This window comes from Rhinolophus ferrumequinum, chromosome 4 (genome assembly GCF_004115265.2).
Source record: "Rhinolophus ferrumequinum isolate MPI-CBG mRhiFer1 chromosome 4, mRhiFer1_v1.p, whole genome shotgun sequence".
Classification (NCBI taxonomy): Eukaryota; Metazoa; Chordata; class Mammalia; order Chiroptera; family Rhinolophidae; genus Rhinolophus; species Rhinolophus ferrumequinum.
The window spans coordinates 59,278,701-59,300,189 of record NC_046287.1 but is presented as its reverse complement, the minus strand read 5'-3'; the positions used below and the strand labels follow the sequence as shown (position 1 = coordinate 59,300,189).

The 21,489-nt window shown below is 41.3% G+C and overlaps 1 protein-coding gene across 3 annotated transcripts in view; it reads right to left on the bottom strand.

The window, feature by feature from the left end:
- Nucleotides 1-21,489, bottom strand: part of ZMAT4 (zinc finger matrin-type 4) — a 325,908-nt gene that overhangs the window by 288,236 nt on the left and 16,183 nt on the right. Inside the window, exon 2 of one of the 3 annotated variants that reach the window (XM_033104619.1) lies at nt 444-536. The exons of the other annotated variants lie outside the window; for them this stretch is intronic. The gene's annotated coding sequence lies outside the window, so the exon portion shown is untranslated. The remainder of the gene's footprint in view (nt 1-443; nt 537-21,489) is intronic. 3 annotated transcript variants of the gene reach the window in all.

The following is a 21,489-nucleotide window of genomic DNA, read 5'->3' as shown; positions in this document are numbered from 1 at the left end:
TGATATAAATTGAATTTGAGAAAATATAAAGACAGCCTCTACATATTAGGTGATGGCTGTAAAAAGTCTACCGAATTATATTTCTCAAAAACTGCACTATATGTCACAACATATCAAAAATTGAAAATGCACTGAAGCTGATTTGGATGATATGAAATTCCAATATTTATAAAGTACCAAGCTCCTACAATATAAAATCCTGAGCACTTTTATTGAAACACTTCTTGAAATTCTTCCTCTACTTAGGAAGTCAGTTCTTTAAATTAAAGAGTGACATTGTGCCCAGCACAGAATTTTACTGAATGAATTCTGAACCGGGTCACACATAAAAATGTGAAATTAAATCTTATTGGCAAATTTTGATACGATATTCCCTAAAAATGTATTCTGTATGTGTGTGTATGTGGATATCTTTTCGCAAGGGCAAGACTGAGAGAACCAACCTTTTGCTGAATTCACAGTTCTCAAGGACTGGTAGCAAACAGATGGACAAATGCCACTCTCTCCCACTTCTCAGCTTCACACAATGTTTTGCACTACAAAGCCCAAGACAAAAAGGAAGGTGTGAATACTGAATTAAAAGGGCCAATACACACCAAGACTGCTATCACTCAGAAAACATCCCTTTCACACAAGTTTTTCCACACAACTCCGTCTACACTGGTTTCGGAGCATGAGACCTGTGTACATCTGGAGCACAGAGGAACTGGATTGCCTAATGGCAGAGTGGCCTTCCAGGCAGGATGTGATTTCAAACCCCAGGGCAACCCTGTCAGTGACCCCAGACCACTCTCCTCCCAGGTCCACAAAGGATGAACAATGAACATTGACCCAGCCTCTTTTCCATGCTGAACCCCCAGCTAGGTGATTTAAATACATGGTTTATCTATCCCCAACAATAGTCCTTGGGGAAAGTACATCATTTTTATTTTACTGGGACTTAAAAAGAAACTGGAATTTAGAAAGTCACCTAAAGTTCCACCCCCTCAGTTTATAAAGCTGAGACTCTAACCCAGACTGTCTGACTCCATCTTATGCTGTGTTCACTACACCAGACAGAATGTGAAAGTCTGAGCTCTAAAAGATATCCTTCCTTCCACCATTTTCTGAACAACAATCTGGTTTTCCCAGCAAATATTTGGAATGTCAAACCAACTCACTTTCCAGTTTCTCCAAAGGTAATAAAGCCATGAAGCAAGTGAACGGGAACAATAAAGCCTCAGCCTCACAGCTACCTCAGATACGCCAAGCTCCAAGCCAGCTACGTGTTCCCGAATTTGGTTCAACAATTTGGTTTCACAGCATCCCTGAAACATGGCATTCTCAGAATATAGTACAGCCAACCCTGACCTTCCAGGGCCCCTTGAAAGAAGATGATCCCCTACAGTTCTCCTCTGGAATTCCATCATTGCACAGACATGGCATCTGCTGCCGCGTTTCCGGAATCACTTTTGTCCTACATCTCCCCTTCCTGCTTTTAAGGGCTGCTGGGCACTGGAGGATCCAGGGCTGTAGGCATGAAGATCCTACATGCAATGTCAGTGTCCCAGGGCTGGGAAACCTCAAATGCCCCATTGTAAGCAGATCCATTTCCACTAATAGCTAGTGGATGTGCATTCTGAGCCCACTGGCACCCCAGGCACATTTCCAACAAACGATGTTGCACACACAGGAATTCATCCGAATCCAGCAAAAATCACTTAGCTTAATAATGCTGCCCTGATTTAATTTTAACTTTTCATAAAGCATGAGAGATGAGTGGGGTGTGCTTGGTGTTTTATGGATTACTGATGAGACTAGGCTCACATCTGGCTGTTTTATGTTTTCTTTTACTACAACTTCCAAAAAGAAGGGGGCTGGGAAAGTACGTGGGTGGATAATTAAGAGGAGGGCAACACCTGCAATATGTGCAACCAAAATGCTCTGCCCGTGGCAAGGGGGAGGTTTTGCTTCTCTCTGGTGTGCAACTAGCTGGCAAGAACATGGGGAGTCCAGAGATAATGGCCTCGGTGAACGGATTCAGTGCTGTGGGTGTGGGCATCCAACAGAAAAGTCCCCCCACACACACACACAGCACACAAATGGAGAAACAATACTACACTTCTTCTCCCTTATCTGCTTTGAGCCACTCTGCAAAGGCTACCCACAGAGTACTATGGCTTGCCAGCCCTTAATTGGAACAGAAGTTCTAACAAAGTCATCCTTAACTCCTCTCTTTCTCTTACTCTAACATCACTAGCTTTTCACCACCCCGGCAGCTATGCTGTCAGAGGACCATCGCTTCTCACCAACATTATCACAATAGTCTCCTCCCTCTTGTCCTCTCTTGCCCCCTCTTCTGTGTGCAAGGGAGCAAAAGAGTGATCCTGATCCACATAACGTCAGATCCTGTGGTGCCTTTGCTCAGGCCGCCAAATGGCTTGCCATTTCTCTCAGATTTAAAGTCCTTACAGCGGCTGCAGAGCCCCGCATGCTCTGCTTTATCTGCACCCTCCCCGCTCTTTGCCTTGGTCCGAATCACCCACTGCTCTGCTCTTACTCCTTAGCTGCAGCCACGCTGGCCTTCTCAGTGCTGCTAAAACATGCCAGGCACGTCTCTCTTCAGGGCCTTTGCACTTGCTGTTCCCACTGCCCTGCACTCGGAAGGTTCTTCTCAAAGACCCACTCTCTCCCTTCCTTTGAGTTTTTGTTCAAGTGTCACCTAACCATCTTATTAGAATTCCAGTCCTCTTCTGCTACCTTTCTCCCAGCATTCCCTCACCCTGTTTTATTTTTCCACCCTGCACTTACGATCTTATAAAATACTATGGAATTTGCCTATTGATTTTTCTTGTTTGTCTCTACCTACCAGACTGTAAGCTCCACGACAGCAGGGATTACTGTCCTCAGCTGGATCCCAGGGGCTAGCACAATGTCTGGCACAACTAACATATTTGCATAATATGTACAATTCTATATTTTAATATAGTTGTTGAATGAAGAATGACAAATGATTTGTTCTGATTTGCAAGTATATCCATGTAAAATTTTTAATCCCATGAAGTTTACATTTATAAATCTCCTATATTCAAAAGAATAAAATCTAACAAAATCAAGAGGGCCACAGGATATGAGGAGACCAGTGGGCCAAACAGCTATGGGTCACAGAAGCTGGGACACCTCTGTAAGGAGAACAAGTCGGCCTCCCCTGTGCTTGCAACTCCTGGGAGCCCTGGGACTCTGCTTGCAGGAACAACTAAGCTCTGCTCCAGAACCTCAGGCAACAAATGAAAGTCATGTACCTCCCGTGCCTGCACCGTCTTAGGGTTAACCCCATAGTTTCTCAGTACCTGACATATCCCTGCCCTGGGATCAGGGTCAAGAAAGCTTGCTAAGCAGACTGCACTTTGGCACCATGAGGGCTCATCGGGGGCCAAGACGAGAAAACAGGAGGAAAGAAAATGTTTGGTTTAGAATTAGGCAGAAGAGAGTCCAAGGTCATCTGCCCTGCACGCTACCCCCACCCCGTCTTCCAGCAAAGACCATCACAAACCCCTCCCATCACTAAAGCTGACTGGGTGAGCTCTGTGGGTGAATGCTTACCTCAGTAAGCCTTTGGGAAATGTCTGTCCATCCCTCTCCATTGCCACCAAAAGCAGTAGCATCAGTCAGCCTCCCTGACTCCCCGACTTCAGACTTTGCTTGCCCAATTTCTTTTGCACACCACTGCCAGACTTGTGACTTTAAACACCATCACTTTTATGAAACAGCCCTATCAAAAAGTCTGTGGTTTTACCTGTTACACCAAACTGAAGCTCCCGTTTCTGAGCTCAAAGTCCTCCCAGATGGGCTTTGCTCTACCTGTTCACCTCTATTTGCCATCGTGCCCCCACCTGAACCCTCTGGTTTAGACACCATTCTTCATTCCATCCCACCTCAGATGTCTCCTGCTGGTTCTCACCTCTACTCACTCATGTTTGTGTTACTGCCTTTCATTGGAAGACCCTCCTTTAGCCATATAAATACTACCCAAGCTTCGAGAAGACTTGGTTCAACCTTCATCTTTACCAAGGAATTCTATTTCTCTTCTGAAACTTTACAAAGTTTATAACATCACTGTCTTATATAGTATGTTATTGGTTGAACATATATAAGCCTCCCAATAAATACTGACTGATTGACTGGTGTCTATTGCCTTTGTTTGACATCGAGGACATTAGTTTTTGCCTGTGGGGAAGGAGCACAATATTGGGCTTCAGAGTCAGGCAGACTTGGACTGAAACCTCCAACCTGCCACTTACCTATGCCTGAATTTGGCTCAACAACTGAACTTCTCTAGAAAAGAATAAAAATATATAGTTCCCAGGGTTATTATACGGGCAAAATAAAATGACGCCCAAACCCTATTAGGGCAGGGACTCCGTGTCCAGGACAGTAACTGACACACAGTTCTCCCCAGCAATAAAAAACGTGAGTGAAAATAGGCATAAATCCCCTTGTATAACCTACTGTGTGGTAGATAATAATAAAAAAAAAGGACAACAACAACAACAAAAACAGAGCTATTGCCAACAGCTTTATTCTTAAACAAACCGAAGAATAATGGGCCACCTCTTACTGAAGAGTTCCTCCACCACCTGACAGCCTGGCAGCAGGACACCTCTCCACCTCTTTTCTGGCTGAGATAGCACAGACCCATTAACTCTTTCTTATTGATCTCATTCTCTAATCTTTTCATCACCATCCTTGAGGACCTTTCCATTTCACACAAGATAAAAATTAAGAAGTCTGATTAATTATGGAAAGGAAGAGTATCAGTCCCTGGAAATTAATTATGTATTTCATGCGTGTCTTTCTTGTGCTACTGAAAATCTCTGTTTTATTCTTTCTTTACATATCATGTGTTCCTCCTGAGGAAGGATTCTTAGAGCTACAGAGCATTTCTGACACATATTTGTCCCTCAAACACCAGGCATATAGTAGATGCTGAAAAAAATAATTGTTGAGTAACTGAATGAATGTGCCAATTGATTAACGAAAGTCAATTTTATAACTATGGTCTTAAAAATCAATGGCAGAAATGAGTCTAAATTGCAGTCTTAAAAATAAAGCAGAGACTTTCCTTCCAGTCTAAGTAAGATGATACAGGAGCAAATCACAGTCTTAAGACATACTCCAAGGAGGGGCTCCTGTTAACTGAGCTATCTGCCCATTTTGTACAGTTATTCTGATGCATATGTCACCTTTCCTTCTGTTCACCAGCTCCCCTACTTGTAAAGCAAGCCCCATGACTTCTCCATGACCTTCCAAGGAAGTTGGTTGATGAGACAGTTTACTTGAAACATTCTTTATCACGAAGGGAAGGAAAATGCTTCAAAGGAAGTATATTATTATTACTCCACTGTCAGATAAAGATGGAGCTTATGTCTTACTGCCCACAGAGACACCAGGCAAGAATTTTACAAGAGTTGCTACACCATTTCCTTAAGGGCAGGTAAAAAGGATGAAAGAGACTACTCTCTGTTCTGTGAGAATACAAATGTAATTAGAGTTAACTAGAGGAAGTGGAGAAAAGACCACCATATTTATCCAACTTTGTATCCTGAAATTCCAAAAGCATTACGTTGTCATGGACAAGGAATTTTCAAAACTTCCATGGATCTAAAGAGAAAGATTAGGAGGAGTGGAAGCAAGGGTATGATGGAAAAGAGCCAAGAGAAAGGGATTCCTGACCAGTATATGGGGCAATCTGTAACATGGCGAACAGTGAACTCAGTCTTCCCAAGGATGAATAAGATCCACCAGCCAGCCTGGGACAACACTAAGATGTGGACTAATCCATCCTCTATGCCCACACTGTTTTCCGTTTGGCCCTTCTTCTCCTGCCCTTCCAATGTGTGGCCTAGGTCCCTTGCTTTCTTCCCTCCTCCATTAAAGAAGCATTGTCAGGAAAAGATCTGATAAACTGTCTCCTGATGAGTCCAAAATAGTGATAAGGACTCATGAGTTACCACTCCTAAATATTTGTGTTTTTCAGCTCAGATTACAGCCTAATGTGAAAGAAATTCATCTCAATTTGGGGGTTCCAGGGAAAATGATATAATATGATTTTTAAGTAGACTAGGATATTTGAAATCAGGGCCAACTTGGGCAAATTTGGGAAGTCTGGTCACTACAGCAGTCAGCACAAAGGGGTAGGTTTCCACTTAAAAGTAGAGGGTGACTTCCAAGACCTCTGGAATCACTCATTGAGCTGCTGCTTTCACAGCCTCTCCATGCCCCATCCCACCACCACACTGATGCATATACACGTTCATGCAGACGCACACACACTTAGCAGGGAGGCCTCTGTTCAGGGCAGGAAAGGCAGCCCATATTGAGGAACTCTGAAAGGGATACCCCACAGAGCACCCCAAAAGCTCCCCAGCTTGGGGAGAGGCACAAGGAGGCTCTCCAGGTGCCAGTGGAAATATCTTTCCTTCAGACACAAGTCCTATCACAGGATGCGGCTGTCGCTAGGTGACAGTGATTCCCCCCCCCACTCTTCCCCAGTGTAGCCCCCACCCAGCCTTCCCACCCCAGACGAGGAAGGGTGAACAGCCTGTTAAATGCTTCCAGTGCGCTCTCAAAGCCCCCTCCTGGGAAGGCAGGCCTCTGGCCCCCTGTCTTATAAGGCTGGTGGAGGTGCAAAAAGTGACACAGTGACTCAGAGGCTATGGTGACTCCCTCCAGCAGCCCTCCCCTTGTGTCCCCTTGGGCAGTGCCAGAGTGAACTGTAGGCAACATTTTTGCTGCTTAAAATCATAAGACGATTTTAAGAGAACTGGACTTGAATTTGAGGATAGAGGCACTGCAGTTTGGCTGTGGGGTGGGAGGAGAGCAGGAGATGTTGCTGGTTTTTAGTTTTTGTAGCTGTTTTAGAATTTAAAAGGGGTTTTGCTGTTATGGGCAACCCTTAACAGAGCACAAACTGCCCGAGCGATCAGCTGAACTCTCTGTGGACCAGGACAGCGGAAATCATGGCCTCCAGGATTTTAAATAATCAGGGGCTGTCAGTACCAATAAACCTCAGTCTCTGAAGCCCTGAGAGGTTAAAACAAAAAATCCTCCATGCAAGGTGACAAAGAGATTCAGATAAAGAATCCTTCAGGGGAAAAAGGGGGCAGCTGCAGCTGGGAGGGATGTGTTGCCTTTGGCCCATCTGAGAAATGCACCCCACCTCCCCGAGTCAACTGACTGGCAACCCAAGCCCCAAATCAGCCTTCCCTGGATGCACTGGCACATGTGGGCAGAAAAGATAATGTTAATGTCGCTCCTTATTTGTCTTCCTGTCTACAAAAATGCCCACTTATCAGTATTTAATGGCTCTCAGAAATAAAGCTATTTTAGAACATTATCCAAGATGCAAATGAGTCACTGAAAGCTGTTGCTACGACCTTTCCCTGTCACTGGGTAGATGTTTCCAAATCAACAGCAGCCTTCTTGATGGCATAACTCACGCAGGATTCCCTGAGGTAGCAGAGGGACGTCGACTGCTGGGCCCCCGCCTCTGCTCTGGGGAGTGACAGACCCCAAAATGGCCTTCAAGAGCCAGCTCACTCACTTTACAGGGACGTCCCACTGTCCTTACTAGGTACAATGCTTTCTCCTCCAGAGTTTGTTTCCTCTGACTCCTGTCCTCTGATGAGAAAGCAGGTCACGCAGACACTAGTGACAAAGAAAGCCCACACAGAAAGCCCTCTGCCGTTTGGAAGATCCAGATACACAGAAACCAATCAAATAAGACCCTCACAACAAAATATTTCCAAAGGTCTTAAACTAGTTCAACTTCACCTGTAGTTAGGAAATGTGACCTTTTAGAGACCACCAGCCCTCCCCACTGTTTTCAGCTTCTGTTTTTTGTGATGATGTCAATTCTACGTTGAAAACCTGAGAGTTTCATTCTCAGATGATAGGAGAAGGGGCAAGGCGCTTAACACGAACTGAGTAAACCAGGCTTATGTGAGGTCGTTTAACTCTCTCCACAAACCTACTGCTCCCAATTTCAGGTTAGGAAAAGGTGAAGATGGTGCCAGTCTGGGAGTTGAACTGCCTTTTCTCATATCAAAGTTCTTTCCCCACAGGAACACACATCTGTGTGCCTTTTCTTCTCTTTAATGACCACCCCAGACACTACCCCTTATGGAACACTAGGACCAGTTGGCAATATTTTCATATTTCCCTAGATCTGAGAATCCCAGAACCAAGAGCCAGCCTAGACTCGTCCATCAACCTCACTCCCCAAAAACCCCTCTCTCTCCCTCAATCTCTTCATCCATAAAATGACATGGTCTTACCCAACCTGGAGGCAGAAATAGTGGTGTGGTTAAGCACATAGATTGTGAAGTCCATGGTTTTGTGAGACCTTGAGCAGCTTATTCAAATCTGTACTTCAGTTTCCCTCATCTATAGGATGAGTTCTTAATAGTTCCCACCTCATAAGGTGGTTGGAAAGATTAGGTGAGGAAAGTGCCTAGCTCTTAGTAATTGTCATCATTATCATGATAGAATAGTTTTAAGAATCAAAAGCAACCTAGGTGCAGAAAGGTACCAATGCCTCTCCAACTGAGCCCACCACTAATACCCTAACCCAGGTCACCATCACTTCTTACGTGCCCTATTTTAAAAGCCTTTAGTCTCTCTGACTCCAGAATCCCACCTTTCAAATATCTCTTTCGTGACACTCTAGGGACACATTAATTTATGTCATTCTTCTTAAAAACTTTTAATATCTATCTGTTGCTTATTTAATAAAGTCCAAACTCCTCGCTATGGCCTACGAGGTTCTTCCTGACTGGGTCTGCCTCTCCGGGTGTTTCTTCCATCGTATTGCTCTCATCTGCCTGGAATGGTCTTCCCATTTCAATTGCAAGAACCACTGCACATCCTTCTCCACACAATTCAACTACCATCTCCTCTAGAAAGCCCCTCCAGGTCCAGCTGGGTAAACCTTTACCTCTTCCCAACTCTACCTATCACTGCTTACATATATGCCTCTTCAAATAGCCCGAGTGGTAAAACTGGGACAGTGTGTCAGGCATCCTTAAGTTTCCCCATGCCTGGCATGGTAGCTGGCACTTAGTAGACGGTATAATGATACCTGTGGAGTGAAGAATCCCCTCTTGCAATGACAGACATAAGCAGGTTCAATGTCAAAATATAATTATCACTGGTACAACCCCACTGGGAATATTTCAATTAAGTAGCCCCTGCGTTAGCCTGGACATGTTTTCAGCTGAATCTCTGTACCAACAAAGTGGGATTCGGACAGGAAACCTCTGAAACCTGGGGTGATATGTATAAAGCCAAACACTCTTCCTCTCCTCCCCACCCCCACCCTGGTCTCTTCAAATGCCAAAAGGAACATTTAACTTTAACAGTATTTATACTCTGTTGGCATACCAATTAACACCAATTAATCATTTTCATTAGGTGTGAAAATGACTGGGAGAGAAAAGATGAGTTCCAACAAAATATTCTTTGCTTATATCAAGTATCCTGGCGGTTCATGAGATTAACCTGCCTAAAATCAAATCCTCATCAAACTATCCCGCGTGTGCTGAAGAACTGTCACCAAACCTCTGGATGGTGTCAAAAAAGCAAAAATGCCCAGCTGGGGAAGCAGCCAGATGTGGAGATCTGACCTAAATAATCATTGCAAAACTAATTGATATCCTCCCAAAGCAGAAATTCTTTGCAGTCATAACAGCCCCTGAAATATGATATATCAGTTAATTATAATTCCTGAGTCCCTAAGGAGACAGCAAAGATAAATCATAGGGTGTACCTATTCCTAAGTAGTTTCCAATCCAATGAGAAACAATTCAAAAGCTCCTCATTTGCCAGAGGCACCCTCTGACAGCCTTTCCCATCTCTGGTGTTGGCAACTTCAGCCTTCCATTTGTTCAAGCCAAAACCCTTGCAATCATTCTCAATTCCGTGCCTTCCCCCATATATCACAATCCATTCATGAAAAATAAAATTCCAAATAAAGAGTTTGTCCACTTTCTCATCACCTCCACTCTGGTCCAGGCCACCTGGACTACTGAAGTAGCCTATCAGCTGGTCTATTCCAGCCTTCCCTGACTTCAGTCTATTCTAATCATAGCATCCAGAGTGATTCTTTTCAAAAATAAATCTTATGCTATCACTTTTCTGCTCAAAATCCTCCTTGTCTCCCTCAGTTCTTATAATGGCCCACAAGTTTCCATGAGATGTCCCCCCATTACTTCTCTGACTTCATTCCCCGCTTCTCTCTCCCTTTCTCACTCTACTACAGCAACACTGGCCTACTGTTTCTTGAACATATCAGGCACAGTCCCATCTCAGGGCCTTTGCACAGATGTAACCCTTTTCAGGAGGTTTATTGAAAGATGACCTTATTTAAAATTGCGACCCAATGCTACTCCCCCTACCTTAGCATTTACAATTCCTCCTTATGCTGCTTTCCTTTTTCTTTATTCCATAACAATTACTGTCTAACATTTTACATAATTTACTTATGTGTTATTTCTATTATTCATCATCTGTTTTCCCCAGTTAGAATGTAAACTCACTGAGAGCAGAAGTCTTTGACTTAGTCATTGATTTCTCCAAAGTACAGAGAACAGTGTCTGGTACACAGGAGGTACTCAGTCAATAGTTTACTAGTAAGTAGTAAGAAAAGTGCATAGAAGTGACTATGAGCATCCTTTAGAGTCAGGAACAGGAGAGGAGAGAAGATCAGGGAAGACTCCATACAGGAAATGACATTTGAACTGAACCTTTAAGGATGGGTAGGATTTGAACCTGTAGAGTTAAGGGAAGAACATTTAGGTGGAGTGTGTCTTAGGCCAACAGAAGGCCTGTAGAGAAGAGTGGGGTGGTGCAGTTAGCCACGGGGCAGGCAATGGGCAGAGAGGTAGTGGAGAATTGGGTAGAAGGAGTCAATTGGAGCCACAGCCTTGATGGCCATGGAGAGGACGCTATTGATGGAAGTAGCTAAAAATTATGTGATGAGTTGGAGGCATCCTTGCCCTTCAGCCACTTCCACTTTATAGAAACACAGACTAGGACCGTTTTGCAAAGCATCATCAACCTTCACAGATTGATGGCTTTTCTTCCCTGCACCTGTCATGCTTATGCCTATTTAGGGGCCTTTGCTCATGCCACCTTCCCAGCCCAGGGCCATTGCTCCTTCCCTTTCCTTTAAACTTCCTAAATACTAACTAAGCCCTAGCTCAACCCTTCCTTGCACTTGCACATGCACACTTCTGTGACCACCACTCAATGATCACCCCCTCCTCTGCACGTTCTCTGCACCCCACTGAACCCTTCTTTGTTCTCTGGTTATTTGACGTGTATCTGTCTTCTTATCTATGTTATAAGCAACTCATTGGCAGGACCAATGCCTGAGGCCTATTTTGTGGTCTTGGCACAATTCTGAGCCGTTAGGTGCCACACTAAATATTGTGTTCAGGTGCTCTTCTAGAGGCAGACCCAGTGCAGCATCTGTAATGAGTGCACCCATCATGTCCAGCTTCTAAGATCACCACTTGGCATTGTCTTGAATAAAAGAACCTTCTAAGATAGTGAAAGTTATATTCTGGTCTCACCTGAAGATGATAGGGGAAGAAGGTACTGGTTAAAGTGTTGGTTGGTTGGTTGGTCAGTTGGTTTGTTGGTTGGTTTTTAAATGAATGGGTATAATGTATATTGGAAAGACCCCACCAGAGTGTGAATGAATGTCAGCATTATCCTTAGCATTTTCCTACTTTGAGGTTGGAATAATCCACCTGCTAAATCCTATCACTGGGGGCCCACAGCCATGGCTAACACCCCCAGAGAAGAATGTACCCCTAAGCAAACATGGTGTATCTTTCCTATATTTCCCCTTAACTCCCATCCTCCAGGTGAAAATTGTAAAAGTCCACTTTACATTTGGCATTTGTTTCTCTACTCCCTTCCCAGGGCAGCTAAGCATACCTAATTTAAACACAATTTATTAACGGTTACACTTTTGCATTTTCCTGCTGGATTTTCCTTTTGTGCTACTCAGAATGTTAAGAGCAGAGCAGAAGACAGCATTAAGAAAAAGAACACTTACCTGCCGATCCTCCATGCACTGAATTTGCGCCTGTCTCTGGAACTGGACAATATAATCCCCACATCTAAGGAAGGTATCAGAATGGCCAGAGACAAAGCTAAATTCTTGTTTCCCATCACACAAGGCTCTATTCCTGTCCTTCTGGTTTTTAGCTCTCCCTAGAGAAACTCTATATTTTTCCTGAGCAAATATAACTGACCTCTTAGCTCCCTATACAAGTGTCACCTGAATATAAAACCACTTTTGTATACTTAACACAGGTGTATCCCTGGATCTAAGTCTTGCCTCTGCCCAACCCTATCCCCTCAGGTATGATGACTGTGGGTATAAGAATGTGAAACACTGGGCACGGAGACTAAGGGGCATGTAAACTTGTGGTATCAGACAAGGGAATAGGTTAAAAAGAAACAGCTAATGAGCATGTGACTGAAAAGTATCAAACGCAATATAGCATATTGGTGCCTGCAACTCCCCACTGGCAATGAAAATACTAGTTATTACATATGGGATTTCCAAATTAGGAAAAACGATAGGAAATCAGGCCAATGTGTGTGATATGTGGGTTTTCACAAGTGTGGAGGAAAGTGTGAGAAATGGCAGAATCAGGGTTTTGGCCACAGAACACAGGGAGGCTGGAAGCTGGACTTAGATGAGCTCCTCCTGCTTGGCCTGCTCCCCCAGGAAGCTGAGTTCTGCCCACAAAACCCAGGGGCTAGTCAGGCCTCAGGGGAATATGGAGAAGGCCTTGATCTGCCCCCTGTGCACCTATCTGGAAGAAAACAGGACATCTCCCAAGACTTCCCTTGAAGAAGCCTACTAGTCAAGCTGCATTAGAGGAGTTCTGTACCATGAGGAAGCCAAGATAAGGGATGTGTCATGTGCTTGAAGACAGCAACTGAACCACTAGATCAATGGTGACCACTGACTGTTCTCTAACACTCCACAGAAGACAGAACAGGTTTGGGGGTGATTGATTTGGTGGAATTAAATTTGAAAGTAACATAAATTTGGGAGGAGGTCCAAGATGGAGGGTTAAGTAAACACTATGCCTACTGCCTCTGAGGATCACATCAATATCACAACTAAATTATAGAAAAATCAACCTCAAGAACCACCTGAAGACTAGCTGAACAGAACCCTTATAACTGGGAATATAAAGAATACACCACATTGAGACTGGTAGGTGGGGCGGAGACGTGAAACACGCTAACCCCAAACCCACAGGTAGTGGTTGAACATGGAGAGAGACACCTCAGTGGTGGAGGTCCCCCTGAAATAGGAGGAGTCCCAACCCCACACTGGGCTCATCAACCTAAGGGTCCTGTGCCAGGAAGAGGAGACCCCACAACATCTGGCAGTGAAAAACAGCGAGGACTCTGTCCATCATTCCTAGTGAGTAGAAAGGTGGCTGAAAACCCAGACATACTCTTAAAGGACCCATGCACAAACTCACTCACTTGCAAACACTCACCTGGGTTCCAGTGGAGGGGCAGCAACTTGAGAGGTGCCAGAGACACACGTGGAAAGACTGAGATGTGTGGCCTCGGAGCAAGGACTGGAAGGACAACCACTATCGTCCCTGTGTGGAGCCTACCTCACCTGTATCCTACAAGAGGGTGCCATCTTTTCTAAGCTGAACCCTCCCCCAAAAAGGCCAAATCCAAGACCCCATGGGTCTGGTAAAATCTGCACATGCTCACCACCTTGGTGACACCCTGGATCCCCACCCCATCCAGCTAGAGCTGCATCACCAGGGGCACTCTCAGCTCAGGAGACAGAGTTTAAAACACTGGTTATAAGAATACTTAAGAAAATTGGGGATAACTTCAATAAAGAGATAATAAGCATAAAGAAGGACAGACATAGAAACCATAAAAAAGAAACAGTAAGAAATAAAGAATACAATAACTGAAATGAAAAATGCACTAGAAGGAATCACCAGCAGACTAGATGAAGCAGAGGATAGAATCAGCAATTTAGAAGATAAGATAGCAGAAAACACCAAGTCAGAACAACAACAATAAAAAATAAGAAAAAACAAAGATAGTTTAAGGGACTTTTGAGACGATATCAAGCATAACAACATTCACATCATAGGAGTATCAGAAGGAGAAGAGAGGGAGCAAAGGATCGAGAACCTATTTGAAGAAATGATGACTGAAAATTTCCCTAACCTGGTGAAGGCAATAGACATACAAGCCCAGGGAGTACAAAGCATTCGAAACAAGATGAACCCAAACAGGCCCATACCAAAACACATCATAATTAAAATGGCAAAGGTTATAGACAAAGAGAGAATCATAAAAAGAACAAAAGAAAGACAGCTAATTACTTACAAGGGCGCTCCCATGAGACTTTCAGCTGATTTCTCAACAGAAAATTTGCAGGCCAGAAGGAAGTGGCAGGAAATATTCAAAGTGATGAAAAACAAGGGCCTATGACCAAAATACTCTACCAAACAAGGCTATCATTTAAAGCTAAAGGAGTGATGAAGAGCTTCCCAGACTAGAAAAAGCTAAAGGAATTCATTATCACCATGCCAACATTACAAGAAATATTAAAAGGACTTCTTTAAGAAGAAGGGAGGAAGAAAACAAACAAATAAACAAAAGCAGATCAAAAATCTGAATAATAAAATGGCAATACTATGTACCTATCAATAACCACTTTAAATGTAAATGGATTAAATGCTCCAATCAAAAGACAGGGGATAGGTGAATGGATAAGAAACCAAGACCCATGCATATGCTGCCTAAAAGAGACCCACCTCAGATCAAGACACACATAGACTGAAAGTAAAGGGATGGAAAAAGAAATTTCCTGCAAATGGAAAAAAGAGAAAAAAACCCAGGGTAGCAATTCTTATCTTGGACAAAATAGACTTTAAAATGAAGACTATAAAAAGAGACAAAGAAAGATATACATAGTGATACAGGGATCAATCCAATGAGAGGACATAATCCTAGTAAACATCTATGCACCCAACATAAGAGCACCTAAATGTGTAAAACAAATATTGACTGATATAAAGGCAGAGATCAACAGTAACAGTCATAGTAGGGGACTTTAACATCCCACTGACACCAATGGACAAATCTTTCAGACAGAAAATCAGCAAGGAAACAGCAGCCTTAAATGACACACTAGACCATATGGATCTAATTGATATTTTTAGAGCATTTCACCCCAAAGCAGCAGAATATATATTATTTTCAAGTGCACATGGAACATTTTCCAAAATAGACCACAATGCTAGGTCATAAAACAAATCTCAGTAAATTTAAGAAGACTGAAATCATATCAATCGTCTTCTCTGACCACAATGGTATGAAACTAGAAATCAATTATAAGGAAAAAAATGAAAAACACACAAACATATGAAGGCTAGATAACATACTACTAAATAATGAATGGGTCAACAATGAGATCAAAGTAGAAATCAAAAGATACCTTAAGAAAAATTAAAATGAAAATACAACAACCCAAAAGCTATGGGACACAGCAAAAGCAGTCCTAAGAGGTAAGTTCAGAGCAATGCAGGCCTACCTAAAGAAACAAGAAAAATTTCAAATAAACAATCTAACTTTACACCTAAGGGGACTCTAAAAAGAACAGCAAAAAAAAAAAAAAAAAAAAAAAAGCCTTGAGTACAAGGAAGGTAATAATAAAGAGCAGAGCAGAGATAAATAAAATAGAGGCTAAAATAAAATACAAAAGAGCAATGAATACTAAGAGCTGGGATTTTGAAACGATAAACAAAATTGACAAACCCTTAACCAGACTTATCAAAAAAAAAAAAAAGAGAGAGGACCCAAATAAATAACATCAGAAATGAAAGACGAGACGTGACAATAGACACTACAGAAATACAAAAAATTTTAAGAAAATACTATGAGCAACTATATGCCAACAAATTGGACAATCTGGAAGAAATGGATAAATTCCTAGAAGCATACAATCTTCAAAGGCTGAATCAAGAAGAAACAGAAAATCTGAACTAACCAAATGATTACTTCTAATGAAATTGAATCACTAATCAACAAGTTCTCAACAAACAAAAGTCCTGGACCAGATGGTTTCACAGATGAATTTTACCAAACATTCAAAAAAGAATTACCACCTATCTATCCTTCTCAAGCTCTTTCAAAAAATTCAAGAGGAGAAAGTGCTCCCAAGCTCCTTTTACAAGGCCACCATTATCTGATTCCAAAACCAGACAAAGACATTACAAAAAAAGAACACTCACTCTAGGCTGATATCCCTTATGAACATAGATGCAAAAATCCTCAACAAAATATTAGCAAACCAAATTCAGCAATACATTTAAAAGATCATACAGCAAGCAATACATTAAAAAGATCATATACCACAATCAAGTGGGATTCATTCCTGGTATGCAAGGTTGGCTCAATATTTACAAATTAATTAATGTGATACACCACATAAACAAAATGGAAAATAAAAATCATATGGTCATATCAATAAATGCAAAAAAAAAACACATTTGACAAAATCCAGCATCCATTTATGATAAAAACTATCAGCAAAGTGGGAACAGAGGGAACATATCTCAACATGATAAAGGCCATCTATGACAAAACCACAGCTACTATCATGCTCAATAGGGAAAAGCTAAAAACATTCTCTTTAAGATCAGGAACAAGACAAGAATATCCACTTTAACCATTTTTATTCAATATAGTATTGAAAGTCCCAGTCACATCAACAGGCAAGGAAAAAAAAAAGCATCCAAATTAGAAAAGAAGAAGTAAAACTGTCATCATGTGCAGATGACATGATACTATATAGACAGAACTCCAAAGAGTCCATGAAAAAAACCATTAGAACTAATAAATTGAATTTAGTAAACTAGCAAGATACAAAATTAATGTTTACAAATCAGTAGTATTTTTATATTTTATACACCAATAATGAACTATCAGAAAGAGAAATTAAGATAACAATCCCATTTACCACTGCATAGGAAAAAAAACAGCAACCTAGGAATAAATTTACCCAAGGAAGTAAAAGACCTGTACTCAGAAAATTATAAGACATTAAAGAAAGAAATTAAAGAAGATACAAATGAATGGAAACATATACCATGCTCACGCTCATGGATAGGAAGAATTAATATAGTTAAAATGTCGATACTACCCAAAATGATCTATAGATTCAGTGCAATTCCTATGAAAATACCAATGGCATTTTTCACAGAACTAGAACAAATAATCCTAAAATTTATATGGAATTATAAAAGAACTTGAATAGCCACAGCAATCCTGAGAAAGAAGAACAAAAGGGGAGGTATCACACCACCTGATATCAAATTATACTACAAGGACATTGTAATCAAAACAGCATGGTATTGACACAAAAACAGACACATAGATCAATGGAACAGAATAGAGAGCCCAGAAATAAATCCATGCCTATATGGTCATTTAATCTATGATAAAGGAAGCACAAATATACATTAGGGTAAAGAGAGTCCATTCAATAAATGGTGCTGGGAAAACTGGACAGATACATACAAAAAAATGAAACTGGACCATCTTCTTATGCCATATGCAAGAATAAACTCAAAATGTATTAAAGAGTTAAATGTAAGATCCAAAACCATAAAACTAGAAGAAAATATAGGCAGTAAACTCTCATACATTACCCTTAGTAATATTTTCACTGATATATCTCCTCAGGCAAGGAAAACAAAAGAAAAAAATAAACAAATGGGACTATATCAAACTAAAAAGTTTTTGCACAGCAAAGGAAACCATCAACAAAACAAAAAGATATCCTACTGAATGGGAGAAGATTACTGCCAATGATACATCTGATAAGGGGTTAACACCCAAAATTTATTTTAAAAACTCATACAATTCAACACCAAAAAACAAATAATTCAGCTGAAAAATGGGCAGAGGATCTGAACAGACATTTCTTCAAAGAGGATGTACAGATGGCCACTAGACATGAAAATATGCTCAATGTCACTAATCATCAGAGAAATGCAAATAAAAACCACAATGAGATATCACCTCACCCCATTTAGAATAACTGGTATCAACAAATCAACAAACAAGTGTTGACAAGGATGTGGTGAAAAGGAACCCTTGTGCACTATTGGTGGGATTGCAGATTGGTGCAGCCACTATGGAAAACAGACGGAGGACACTCAAAAAAATAAAAATAGAACTACTTTATGATCCAGCAATCCCACTCCTGGGTATTTACCCAAAGAAATCCAAAACACTAATTCAGAAAGATATGTGTACCCTTCTATTTACTGCAGCATTACTCACAATAGCCAAGACATGGAAACAACTGAAATGCACATCAATAGATGATTAGATAAATAAATTGTGGTCCATATATACAATGGAGTTTTACTCTGCCGTAAAAAAGAATCAAATCTTACCATTTGCAAGAACATAGATGGATCTAAAGGGTATTATGCTAAGTGAAATAAGTCAGCCTCAGAAAGACAAATACTATATGATTTCACTTATATGTAGAATCTAAAGAACAAAATAAACAAACAAACAGAACAGAAATAGACTCATAGATACGGAGAACAAACTGATGGTTGCTAGATGCGAGGGGGAATAGGGTGCATGGATGAGAAAGGTAAGGGATTAACAAGTAGATATTGGGAGCTACAAAATAGTCATGGGGATGTGAAATACAATATGGGGAATCTGGTTAATAATGTTGGAAAAACTATGTATAGTGTCAGATGGGTACTAGACTTATGTAGGGATCACTTCATAAATTATATGAATATCTAACCACTATGCTGTATATCTGAAACTAATATAAAATAATATTGAATGTCAACTATAATTATAAAAACATATAGTCATGGGATGTAAAATGCAGCATAGAGAATATAGTCAATCGTATTGTAATAGCTGTGTACGGCGTCAGATGGGTAATAAACTTGCTAGGGTTATCACTTTGTGAAGTGGGTAAATGTCTAATCACTATGTTGTTTTGTACACCAGAAACTAATAATTAAAAAAAAAGAAAGAAATTAACATAAATTATGGAAGTTCATTCTTTAGAGGGGAGAGGTGGAGAAATCAGGAATGGTTTAAGGAAAATGTATTCCCAGAGTTAGAAATATTACCTAAAAGACTGCTATTACAGGTTGAATTTCCATCCCCACGCCCAAATTCATATGTGAAGTCCACAGAAACTGACCTTATTTGGAGATAAGGTCTTAATAGAGGTAATCAAGTTAAAATTAGTGATTAGGGTGGACTCTAACCCAATAGAAGACTGGTGTCCTTGTGGAAAGGGGAAATTTGAACACAGTGATCAGACACATGTAGAGGGAAGACAATATGAAGAGACATAGGGAGAACAGTTGTCATCTAAAACCAAGGAGAGAGGCCTGGAACAGATCCTTCCCTCACAACCACAGAAGGAACCAAGCCTCCTCACACCTTGATCCAGGACTTCTAACCTCCAGAACTGTGAGACAACAAATTTCTGTTGTTTAAGCCACTCAGTCTGTGGTGTTTTGTTACCAGTCCTAGCAAACTAATACACCTGTTAGAGATTCTCTCTACAACTGTTGAAAATCCCCAGATATTTATAAAAGGTATATTTTCACATTTTATGCCCAGGAAGCCTGGCACTAATAAAGCTGCCCTCTTGCTGGACTGTAAGCTTTGATGACAAGGACGGATTTGATTCAACACTCTGCCTGGACACAGGAGATGTCCCACTGGGAAAGTCATTTTTTCTGTTATTGTTGAGAGCTCTTTAACTCCATTTTACCTAACACCAAAAAACAAAAGAAAGAGAAAAACACATATGTGTTTGAACACATTCAGGATTTTTACTAAATTCTAAGCGTGTGTGTGTGTGTGTGTGTGTGTGTGTGTGTAGAGGGAGAGAAGGAGGAAGGGAGAGAGAGAGAGAGAGAGAGAGAGAGAGATTGGGAACTTTCTCCCAAGGCTTTCAGAGGATGGCACGGGAAAAAAATCAGCATTATGCCAACATTATAGCTAATGTTTGGTGCTATTTATAGAGCTGGCCATGGCCATGTCAGATCTTTAAAAGAAGCAAAACATCTGGACGCATTCCAAGGGAGAGGAAGAGCCCAAGTCATAACACATAACAAGGTGGAAAGCTGCATCTTTGCAACAGTTACGTTTTACATTTGCTAAGCATAATCCTATGCCTCAGAGGATCTTAGGGAACCTAATTCTGGCACCAGGTGTCATGAAAGAATAACACAACAGCCATTGTATTTTCAAATTTAAACGAGTTCTGAAGCGAATTAATGAATGGTTTCCGGAAGGCAAAGAACACACAGCATCTCCTCAGCGAAGGGATTCCAAGTGGCCAGTGGCCACCAACAGTCAATCATGAGAGGCAGCCTCACTGAACTGAGGTCAGCAGCTGCCCCGGGATGTTTTCAGCAGGGCCAAAGTTAGAGCCAAAACTGTTCCCCCCACCCCGTTCCTATTTGAAAACAGGCAACATCCCTCCTTGCCCCATCTCATACACATATCCTATGAATTAAAGAAAAATATTTAACCTTATGTAACTCTGGGGACATCTGCATTAAAAGAAAAACAAATCACTATTTCTACAATATTTTGCAGACTTAAAGCAAGTGTGTCCTACTTAAAACAAAACTAATGTATTTTTTTAAACTCAGATTTTGAAAACATACATATATCAGAACTAAGTCAGCGAATGTACAAAAAAAGTAAATACATATAAAGAACAAACTCTGCAAAGACCAAGGCCTCTGCTTTATTCATCAGGGAATGCCCAGCACCTAGTCCAAGACCTGACATGGTACACGTCCTCAAAAGGTATTTGCTTCAAAAGCAGGAATTACATCTTTTAAAGAGCCAGCTCCTAAAAATAAATAAATTAATTAATTAATTAAAAAAAAAAGAGCCAGCTCCTTTCATACACTTAATATATTAAAGAATATGCCCCACTCCTCAACACGCATGGTGTGGTAGGTGAGACACCTCTGTAATGTGGCCAGGGCGTGGGGATGACTCTGTCCTGTGAGACACCCCTGCCCCCAGACCCACTGCCTCCACGAGTGTTTTCCTACATCATCCTTGGCATCTCAGCCCCAATGTTCTACGCGCATTATGTAGGAATGGCTGCTTTTCTCTTTTAAGATACCTCTTTCCGACCTTGATGACAACCACAAGCAGAGAAGGCAGGGGATTCAGTCTGGCTGGGGCTTTGGTGGTGAGTAACTAACATCTGGTTGGTCATCATGTATGTGGATTTTAGGACAGGGAGAAAACCCAGGCGGGAGCCCATTTTCACAACACACCTACTTCTGCCTCTTCATTCCAAAAGATTTCCTTTTTTTTTTCTTTACTTTATTGCGGTGACAATTA